At 54.7% G+C, this 9,775-nt stretch overlaps 1 protein-coding gene across 7 annotated transcripts in view; it reads left to right on the top strand.

The window, feature by feature from the left end:
- The first annotated feature begins 1,825 nt into the window (after positions 1-1,825).
- The window catches only part of FXYD6 (FXYD domain containing ion transport regulator 6), a 34,426-nt gene continuing 26,476 nt past the window's right edge, over positions 1,826-9,775 (top strand). Inside the window, exon 1 of one of the 7 annotated variants that reach the window (XM_087433754.1) lies at positions 1,826-2,142. The gene's annotated coding sequence lies outside the window, so the exon portion shown is untranslated. Of the gene's footprint in view, positions 2,143-3,075; positions 4,064-8,088; positions 8,287-9,775 lie in introns of those variants that run through there. The other 6 variants (XM_087433752.1, XM_087433757.1, XM_014785119.2 and 3 more) reach the window with 6 other exon arrangements.

The following is a 9,775-nucleotide window of genomic DNA, read 5'->3' as shown; positions in this document are numbered from 1 at the left end:
GGAGACATGACTTCCCCTAGATCAAGCACGTGTGTGACTTCATAGCTGCATCATCCCCAACTCCTTCAGCAGTGCCCTGGATGGACTGTGGAGAAACACCATTTGAGAGGGAAGCCACGGCCCTTCCTCATGTGGATGTAGCTCCTGGGATCCCTCTGTAGCCTTTAGCTGGTCAGCAGCATCAGGAAGTAATTTGGCCAAACACCTCGGAATTCTCTGGCAGGAAAGGGGCTGGAACGAACAGGTGGCTGGGCTTTGGAGTTCTGACCCCTGGCCTTTCCTTTCCTAAACAGGCGCGCAGAGCCTGGGTCTGACGGTCCTAAGGGTAAGGACTCCAGACAGCAACAAGGAGAGGTGGCCGCAAAGCAGCGTTGCAGGGCATCCGGGAGGGATCCATCTACTTGCCCAAGGACACGGGCCTAGCAGGGGGTGTGGTTCCCTCTCTCTCACCCAGAGCAAAAGAAGAGGAGAAGGACAATTGTAACCTAGTCCTCATTTGTAGAGGAAAAGACGGGGACAGAAAGGTCACTCAGTCTGTGTAAAGTCATATGGTCTGCAAGCTTTGAGCCAGACTGGTGAAAGAGCGTTACCTTTCACAGGCACCCAAGCAACTTTGGGAAAGGGCCAGTCCATTCTGTCCAGGTCCCACTCAAGGGTCAGAGCTGTCCTCCCCATGGTCTCCCCAACAGGGGCTCCCCCACTCTTTCCAGGTAGCCATTTATAGCTCCCAAATCTGTGCAAAGCCTTCTTGAATCCATGTATATTTCCTGCCTCGGGGTTTTGAGAGCCGACCAGTTATTAAAATAATTACGTCATCTAGGGTTAGAGCTGGAGGGGGCCTCAGAATCATCTAGTCTGCCTCCTCACTTCACAAATGAGAAAACTGAGGCCCAGACGTGGGGGTGTTGGAGGTAGGGCTGAGTCTCTTCCTAGCAGCACCCATCACCCCAGGGTTTGGTGTCTGGAAGGAAGTCCCTGCGGCCCTGCCCAGGCGTGGACAATCACAGCCTCTCTCAGGAACAACCCCCATCCTGCTCAGGCTGGGCAGCTGCATGGCAGGCAGCATGGCTTCCTGGCTACCTATCAAGTGGCCAGCCCTTGCTGTGTTTCTGTGGTTTCTGCCAGTGCCTGGCCTTGGTCCCTTCCTATAAGCCCTGCTCCCATCATAGTGACAGCCAGTTTGCTGAGCACTCCTTCTGAGAGGTCAGTGTTCTCACAGCCATTTCCAAACCGAGGAAACAAGCTCAAGAGCTTCCTTCAGTGATGTGCTCAAGCTCACATCACACATAGAGTTGCAGAGCAAGGATTTAAATCTTCAAATTCAGTTTGTCGTCTTGAACGGGGATCCTGAGGAGTGGGCTGGGGAGGGGACGGTACTGTGACCTGGCAGGGCCAAGATGAGGGGCCTTGAAAAGGGAGTTCTGGGCAGCCAATCTGCGGTTCGGGGGAGCGCCCCGCCCCTAGCACCCCACCTGGCTCTGGCTGAAAATGACAACTACAACCAGAGCCGCTGGTGCGCCTACGGCACAGCCATTCATGCTTTCGGTGCACATTCCCCTTAACTGCCTCAAGGCTCCCAATTAACGTGGGTTGCTGTGTCTGGTGCTGGGTTATTTTCCCGTTCCCTTCAGTTTGCTATTTCAGAGAGACACTAGCTCTGTCACTGTGTTTGTGTCGCTCCCTTCTCACCCTCACCAGAGGAAAACCAAAAAGCAACAGCTGGTGGCGAATCGGCGCTGGCGCTGGCCCGCCCCCTCGGCGGCAGGCTCCTGTTGCTTCTCCGAGCTGGCCCGCCCTTTGCAAGAAGCCCTCCCGCACCGCGGAGGACGGCGGCGCGCTCGGGGCGGGAGCGCAGCGCAGGGCGAGGAGGAGAGGGGTCTGCGCGCCCCCGCTACCCAGAAGCCATCGGACGGTGACACCGCTCGGCGGTCCCCGGAGCCCAGCCCCGGCCGATCCCCGCCCACCGCTCCCCACCCTCTGCAGGACGCGCCCCTCCAGCCCGCCCCAGCCCTTCGCAGGAGGGGAGGCGGGAAAAGAGCGAAAGCCTCTCCCACCGCCCTGCCCCCAGCCCCGCCACTCCCAGGCTGCTTCGGACTCGGCTCGTCCTCCTGGGATTGTCTCGGGGGGAACCGCGCGCTGCAGGTAAGCGGCTGCAGAGGGGCAAAGTTGGGTTCTTCTTCCGAGGAGGGAGAGAGGCTGGGTGGGGACGGCTCGCGGGGCGCCGGGGAGCTGCCGGGTTTTGTTTGTTTCGGTGGGTGTGAGCGGTTCTCCCCGGGCAGCTGCCGCCTGGGCAGCGGAAACCCGGCTGGAGATGTAAACGAGGAGATGTCGTCGGAAGAGAAGAGGGGCCTCCGAGGGGAGGCAGGCCACGGCGGTGGGGTGGTGGCTGGAAATGCGCTTGTTGCTGCCTGGAGCCTGGGGCTGTGGTTTTTGGGAGAAGGGGAAAGGGCTGCTCCCACCCTGTATCCAGGGGGAGCTTTCCCTTTGTTACTGGGAACCTGTGGACACTTGAGTGGAGCGTGGGGATGTGAGTGTGGACATATGAGCAATACAGAATGGAACTTGCTGGTTTGGTGCTTGGGGGGCAGAAGGGGCTGTGGCTGGGCAGTGGGCAAGGGCTGGGGGGAAGGTAAAGAAGGATTGAGGTTCCAGGGCTTGGCGTTCATGAGAATGTCTGCATCAGTTTTTTCCCCTTCTTGTCTATCCAGTCCTGTTTTCTTCCAGGGGGCCCTGACCCTCCCATTCCCTCCTTTCCTCCTGCCCAGCCCCCTTTCCCCTGGCAGAGCCTCCCCCATTGTGTCTCCTTGTCTTCCGTGGAGAGTTGGAAGAGCGGCCTGGGGCTCCTGGCGCTTGCTTCTGGCTCTTACAAGTGGTGGCTGGTAGAAAAAGCACCCAAGGGTGGGAGCAGGGAGCAGCCGTGCTGGAGAAATGGGCCTGCCCAGGCCCCTGCTGCCGTCCTCCAGGGGCAGGAGCTGTGGCTGCTGAGGCTTCTCCCCACCAATGAATGTGGCCTCTGTTTCCACTTCCTTTGTCTCCTTGGCGTCGTGCTCTTTGGCTGGGCCCGGATTTCCAGGTTTGGAGATGGATCCGTGGGCAGCCCGTGTCCTCTCTGAAGGGACCTTACTCTGGGTCCCTCATATTGTGTGTGTGTGTGGATGTGTATATCTGTTTCCGCAACTTAGCCTTTTGCATGTGACCTGCCTGGTAGTTGCCATGGAAACTCCTCTTCAATTCTCAGCCTCCCTCCTTTTCCTGCCCATTCCTCACCTCCATATCTCCTCCCCTCCCCCCAACATGGTTGCCTAGATACTAGTTATCTCTGGCTTCCCTGGGTAGGAGATCCTGCATAGCTAGCTTCCACCCCAACTGATGTGGCTTCTTACCCACTCAAGTCCCCCTGCACACACACTATACACCCAAACACATATACATACATGCCACACTACACACTCACACATACCATACATCCTACTCAACACACACAGTCCGTAAAGGCATCACACACACGTATATATTGTACTACATATACACCACATACACACCGAATACACTGTACATGTGCTGCACTGCAACACACCACCCACAATGCTGCACATACATCCTACCATTGCACTGTGTATGCTCTCACATACACCAACAATAACACATACCATTGCTTCCCCCACTACACACACACACAGTACTTCTTCTAAATAGGTCTCAAGCTGGAAGAGAGAGCAGTTTCCTGTCCCATCTAGCTCTATGCTGAGGGGTGTGCAGGGGAAGGCTCAGGAAGACCAGAAGGAAACATCTCCCAAGAACCCTGCTGAGGAAGATAGAAAGAAATGCACTTCCAGATTCCCTCAGAGGAGCCCCTCTCCTAGGTGCCGGACTCCAGAGGCTGGGCACGCACCAGAATTTAAATCTCTCCACGTCTGCTTTCTCCCTGCCCTGACCCTGAGGAAGCCTGAGGCTCCTGGCCCATTCTCGGAGCCTCCACTCACCCCTGAGTCTTCCTGCTAACAGAGGATCAAGCAGCTCCTGGACCAGCAGGCTCTGAGCTTCCACAAAGGAGGGAGGAAAGGTTGTGACTGTGCAAGGAGACCAAAAGGGGGCCAGGAGGGCAGGGAAAGGACACAAAGGGGGATGAGGGCCGGGAAGGGAGGGAAGCCAGAAAGAGCGGGAAGGAGAGGCCAGGTGAGTTAAGAAAGTGCAAGTAGTGGGGTCTGCTCCCATCCAGGTCCAGGCCACCCTCTCTCCTCCAGGCAACTTTTCCTCCACCTACGTGGCTCCTCCACCACATCTGTGCATCTAGGAGAGGGAGTGGGTTTGTGAAGGGATCCTGGATTGCCAGAGCTTTTCCAAGACCTGCGGCTTCCACGGTGGTCAAGTGGTAGACACCTGAGGGAAGAGTGTCTGTCCTGGCCTCCATGTGATCTCTGGACTGGCTGAGGGCCCATGTCACTCAATTATGCAAGGAAGTGTCTTAACTACCTACTATGCATTAATTGCCGGGGACCTGAGGGTGAGGAGGAAGACGCAGTCCCAGACCTTAGAATCCTAGATTTCTCAGAGCCAGAAGGGACCTTGAGGGAACATCCAATCAGGATGTAGCATAGATGGGGAAACTGAGGCTCAGAGGTCACACACCCAGCAGTGGCTGAGGCCTTCTGACTCTTCAGCCAGGATTTGTGGCTCCACACTCCCTGTCCCCTATCTCTTGCCTTCTTTTCTGTATTACCAGCAATCCTCTGGGAACTGGGATATCCCTTCCAATGTGTGGGTCCTCTGGTGGGTGGGGAGCCTGCTCCATTATGTTTTCTTGGAGGGTGTGGCAAGGAGGATGTGGGGAGCAGGAGCAGTTCCCTAGACCCTGGAAACTGCCCACAGCCTTAGGCGAGCCAGCCCACCTAGATCCCCCATAAATCAGAGCACACGCTCCCCTGCCCCCCAGCCCTGTTGGACTTAGCTGGCTGCCATCTGGATGGCAGACTGTGCCAGGCAGCCCCCAGGACTCACTGTCTAACAAATCACCCACCAGCTTCCACCCGAGTGCCCTGGAGGAAGCAAACCAGTCCTGACAGGCACAGCCCCTGGAGGCAGAGAGCCTGTAGCATAAAGGCTGTGAACCTGGAGGGCAGACCCAGGTTCTAGTCCTGGCTCTGTCCCAAGGGCAAGTGCATTCATTCCACAGATGTCCTTTTGGATGCCAACCGGGCTTCTGGTGAAAGCCAGAAATAGCTTAGACTGAGCTCAAGCAACTGAAAGCTTCCAAGATTTTAGCGTCTGCCTATTCCCACATCTGTCAGTATTGCTTTGTTTTTAGGGGGGGTAGATTCCATGATTTCTGAGGCATTTCTTCCTCTGAAGTTTTGTGGATTATACAGTGCCAAATTGTACTCATTATTTCATAATACAGAGTTGCAGCTGAGCTGAGCAGGAGAGGGACTGGGTTCTCGTGACTCTGGAGAAAGCCTCCCCTTTCAGTCAGTGGGACAGGAGGGGCCCAAGAATCTGAGACCAGGTTTTCTTCCCTCGGGCTGCAGGAGCCGGCCCCTCCTGGATGCCGTGGTCTACCTGGTCTGTTCTGCCAGGATGAAAACTGGGGCTGGGTAGAGTCTTGTTAAGAGGTGTCTTCTGGAGAGGACGAGACTCAGAGCCATCATTTGGTGGTCTATGAAATTCTCCAGAGGGAGGGCCTTTGGCCAGCTGCAGAGAGTGAGAGAAGGTGCTGGTCGGGGCTCTCTGTCCCTGATGAGAAATAGAATATCTCTGGCTGAGACAAAAGCTTGGAACCAATCTGTCAGCATCCTCTCTGCTCTGGAATAGGAGGGAGGAGGGGACACTCTGACCTGGGAAAGTATGAAGCAGGCTTGGAGCCCAAACAGGAACACGTTTGTTACAAAGATGTGCGAGGGGGCACGAAGCCCAGGAGGAGGGCTGGAGCCCTGGGATGCATGCTGGGGCCGTGGGAATGGGGCTGCTCCAGCTCAGAATATCTGATTTGGGGGGTGGCGGGGGCCAGGGATGAGGGAGGATCTAGTTGGAAGGACAGTGACCCCCACACAGCTGGAGGGCAAAGCTAGACCTTGGAAGAGACCAGGCCAAGGTCTCAAATTCATTCATATTTTTGGTTTTTTGTTTTATTTATTTATTTATTTTTTTTTTGTTGAGGAAGATTGGCCCTGAGCTAACATCTGTGCCCATCTTCCTCTACTTTATATGTTGGATACCTGCCACAGCATGGCTTGATAAGCAGTGCATAGGTCCGAGCCTGGGATCTGAACCCGCAAATCCCGGCCTGCCGAAGTGGAGCGCACGAACTTAACCACTACGCCTTTTAACAAATGTTAACTGAGTCCCTCCGATATGCCAGGCTCTGGGCTTCTCAGGGCCCACAGAGCTGTGAAATGATGGTTTCTCATTCACCAGAGCCCGCCTGCTCAGCTAGACCAATTGATTTCTCCTGTCCCTTCCTCTCTCCTGCTGCTTACCTCCCCCCCACCTCCCACCAGGAAGGCTCTGCAACGTTCCTCTTCAGCAGAAAGGACCCCTACACTCACTCACATGGGCACTCACACACTTTCCCCTTCTCACACATACATAATCTTCCACACCTAACACAGAGGCACGTGCTCACAGTTTCCCACACACCCTCTCACCTCGCCAGCTGCAGTCTCTCACCCAGGCCATTGTGATGGCCTCTTCCCTTCCACTCTCTCAGCCCCGATCTGTTTTACCACTGCTCCTGCAGATCAGGTCCAGTTATGTCAGACCTCCCTGGGCTGTCCATTGCCTGTTTACAAGGACGGGTGCCTGGCGCTGGCACTCAAGGCTCTCGTAACCTGGCTGCAGCTGCTCTCCAGCACCTTCTCCTGATGGTCATCCCAAGCCTTGTATTTCCTCCTCTCTGCCTCTGCTCAGGCCCTACCTGGAACGAGCTGAGGAGGAGGTGGCGGCATTTGGAGATGTGCAAACTCAGGTTATAATCTAGGTTCTGACGCTTCCTAGTTTTCTTGACTTCTCTGAGCCTCAGTTTCCTTATCTGTCAAATAGACGTGAGGATTGAGCGGGGGAAGCTAGCTATGTAAAGTGCTTCTTGTGGTGCCTAGCGCATAGTAAACACTCAGTAGATATTAGCTGCTGTAATAATAATAATAATAATGATAGTAATGACATTATTATTAGAATGACCTTGTTATTGTTGTTATGTCATCCTTCGAGGCTCCTCTCAAGTGCTCATTCTTTCAAATAGCTTTTCCTAATTCTGTAAAGAGACATGCTTTCCTCCTCGCCATAGCCCGGAATGTTCTATTCATTCTTCTCTTCGAGTACACGGCCCACTGTGCTTGCATTTTAGCTACTTATATACACGCCGTCTCCCCTCCACCCCCATTTACCTCTTCAAAGGCAAGGTCTGGGGGCCGGCCGAGTGGTGTAGTGGTTAAGTTCATGCACTCTACTTCGGTGGCCCGGGGTTCGTGGGTTTGGATCCTGAGCGTGGACGTACACACCGCTCATCAAGCCATGCTGTGGTGGCGTCCCACATACAAAAATAGAGGAAGACTGGCACAGGTGTTAGCTGAGGAACAATCTTCCTCAAGCAAAAAGAAGAAGACTGGCAACAGATGTTAGCTCAGGGCCAATCTTCCTCATCAAAAAAAAAGGCAAGGTCTGTTTGTCCCCTGCCTGGCTCAGTGTCGGACACATGGAGAAAGCTCAGGGAACATGTGTGAACTGAATGTATGTGGGAAAAAGTCTACACCCACTAGGAAGTGTTGAAACCTACTTGTCCCTCAAAACTGTCTCTCTGCCTCTCGCTCATACCCAGGTGCACAGCACACATTCCTAAGACATACATCCCTTTTTGCCCATGCATCCTCTCGGTCTGTCTAGTTCCTTTGATACAGTCTAAAAACTAAGAATTTTACCCCATCAGAGGTCTGGGAGATGCTTGAGGGCTGCGATCAATGGAGGGAAGATGATTCATCGTAGCGTTTTGTTGATTGGGATTTGACAGAGACCTAGAGAGCAGAAATGAGGAAATGGGGGGAGGGGGGCACTGGGAAGTTTTAAAATTATTTATAAATTCCATACAGATCCTCAGGTTGTTCTGAGCTTGGATTGGCCTGTGACTTAAAGCGATAATGTTGCTGAAGCGCCCATTGATTCGGTCGTCAACATTTATTGAGCAGCTATCACGCTAAGTGCTGGAAATGCAGAGATGCTTAGAATGTGCCTCTGCCGCCAAGGAGTTCATAGTCTGATGGGGAGACACACACTAACGATGGCAATACGTGGAAAGAGGTATGGGCCTTGGCTCTGTGGGAATAGGGGGAAGGAGGGCGTGTGGCAGGAGGGGGGGGACAGTGTTTTCTGAAGCAGAGACAAACAACGTCGGGTAAACCCTCCGTACACGCACATGCATCCACCCTCCCGAACCAGAGGTGGGGCAAGTTTCCAGGTTTGCAGGCCCATGGGTCAGGGTGCATCTCCTTGCCGCTCCCCCCACAAGCAAGACAGTTTGAATATATGCAAAGTGCCCTGCATGCAGGTTCAGACATGCAGGCCAGAGCTGTATGTTCAAGGAGGTGGGCTGTTGGGCAGACAGAGTGGAAGGGGGCCGGCCAAGTTGCCTGGTACTGTGGTCTGGCTGTGGGTAGGGTGGCGTGGGCCTGGGCCCTGGGCCTGTGGCCCTGGCCACTGCTCCAGGTTTCTGTTTCTGCCGCCGGGACTGCTTGTCTGGCCTCTCTTGAATGGGCCTTTGTCAGCAGGCATGTGGAGGAGGTGAGCCCATCGCTGGCCTGACTCGCTCCCGCCCTGCCCAGCCTGATGGGGCCCCGCCTGGGGCTTTAGTGCTGCCTGCCAACCAGACTCCCTGGAACTGGACTGAGATCCCCTTGGAGGAAGGGGCCTGAGTCCTGCTTCCTGACTCACTTTGGGCAACTCATGTCATTGGCCTGTGTTGGGGTTGAGCAAACAATAGGACTCTGTGCGCCTGCCTCTGAGGGCTGTTATGAGAAGCCCACAGGATAATGGCTGGGATGGCGCTGTGAAGACTGTCACAGTTGGCAGTGACAGCGGGATGGCAGTGAGGCATTATGGCTCCACTGGTGGGCCAGCTTGGGGTCTACAGGGGAGACTTCTAGACGCCAGGCCTGTGGTTGTGATGTATGAATTCTGTGTCTCCCTTTCTAAGGAAGGGGCCTTAATTTCTTTTAATGGTCAGTTCTTTTCTTCCTCTGACCATGTTTTTCTTCCCCAGAAGTAAATCCATATTAAAGGTAAAGATGCCTCGGGTTAAAATAAGAAGTCGTCAGCTATATAATAAAGGAGTTTTGTCCCTTGCACTCCCCCTGTGCTGCCAGGCTGGATTGGGTCTGGGCTCTAGAGAAACAGCTGTGGGCGCAGCCTCTAGCCCCTCAGCTGTGGGGGTGCCCCTCCTCCATGAATGAAGGATGGTGGGGCAAACCCAGCAATGGGGCTACTCAGGGAGGCCCTGCCAGACATGATGAGAGAGGAACCCAGTGGGAAAGAGGCCACCCTGGGAGATGTCAGCAGCAATGATCTGGGCCAGAGGCACCCTGCCCTGCTCCTATGCTGTCTAGCAGCCTTCGGGGCAGTGCGGGGAATTCAGCAAAGTGCAGCCACTGTGAGCCCCCAGGCCTACTAGAATGTCACCACTCTCTGCTCTCTCTTCAGTCCCAGGCTCTGAGTCCCCGTTGGCTCATCAGACTCTCTCTGGAACTTTGCAAGGGGGCCAATCTTTTCAAGTTAGGCTATTAAACAGAATAAC

This window comes from Ceratotherium simum, chromosome 7 (assembly GCF_057802395.1).
Source record: "Ceratotherium simum simum isolate JZ-2026a chromosome 7, ASM5780239v1, whole genome shotgun sequence".
Lineage (NCBI taxonomy): Eukaryota > Metazoa > Chordata > Mammalia > Perissodactyla > Rhinocerotidae > Ceratotherium > Ceratotherium simum.
This window is presented reverse-complemented; position numbering and strand designations above follow the sequence as displayed.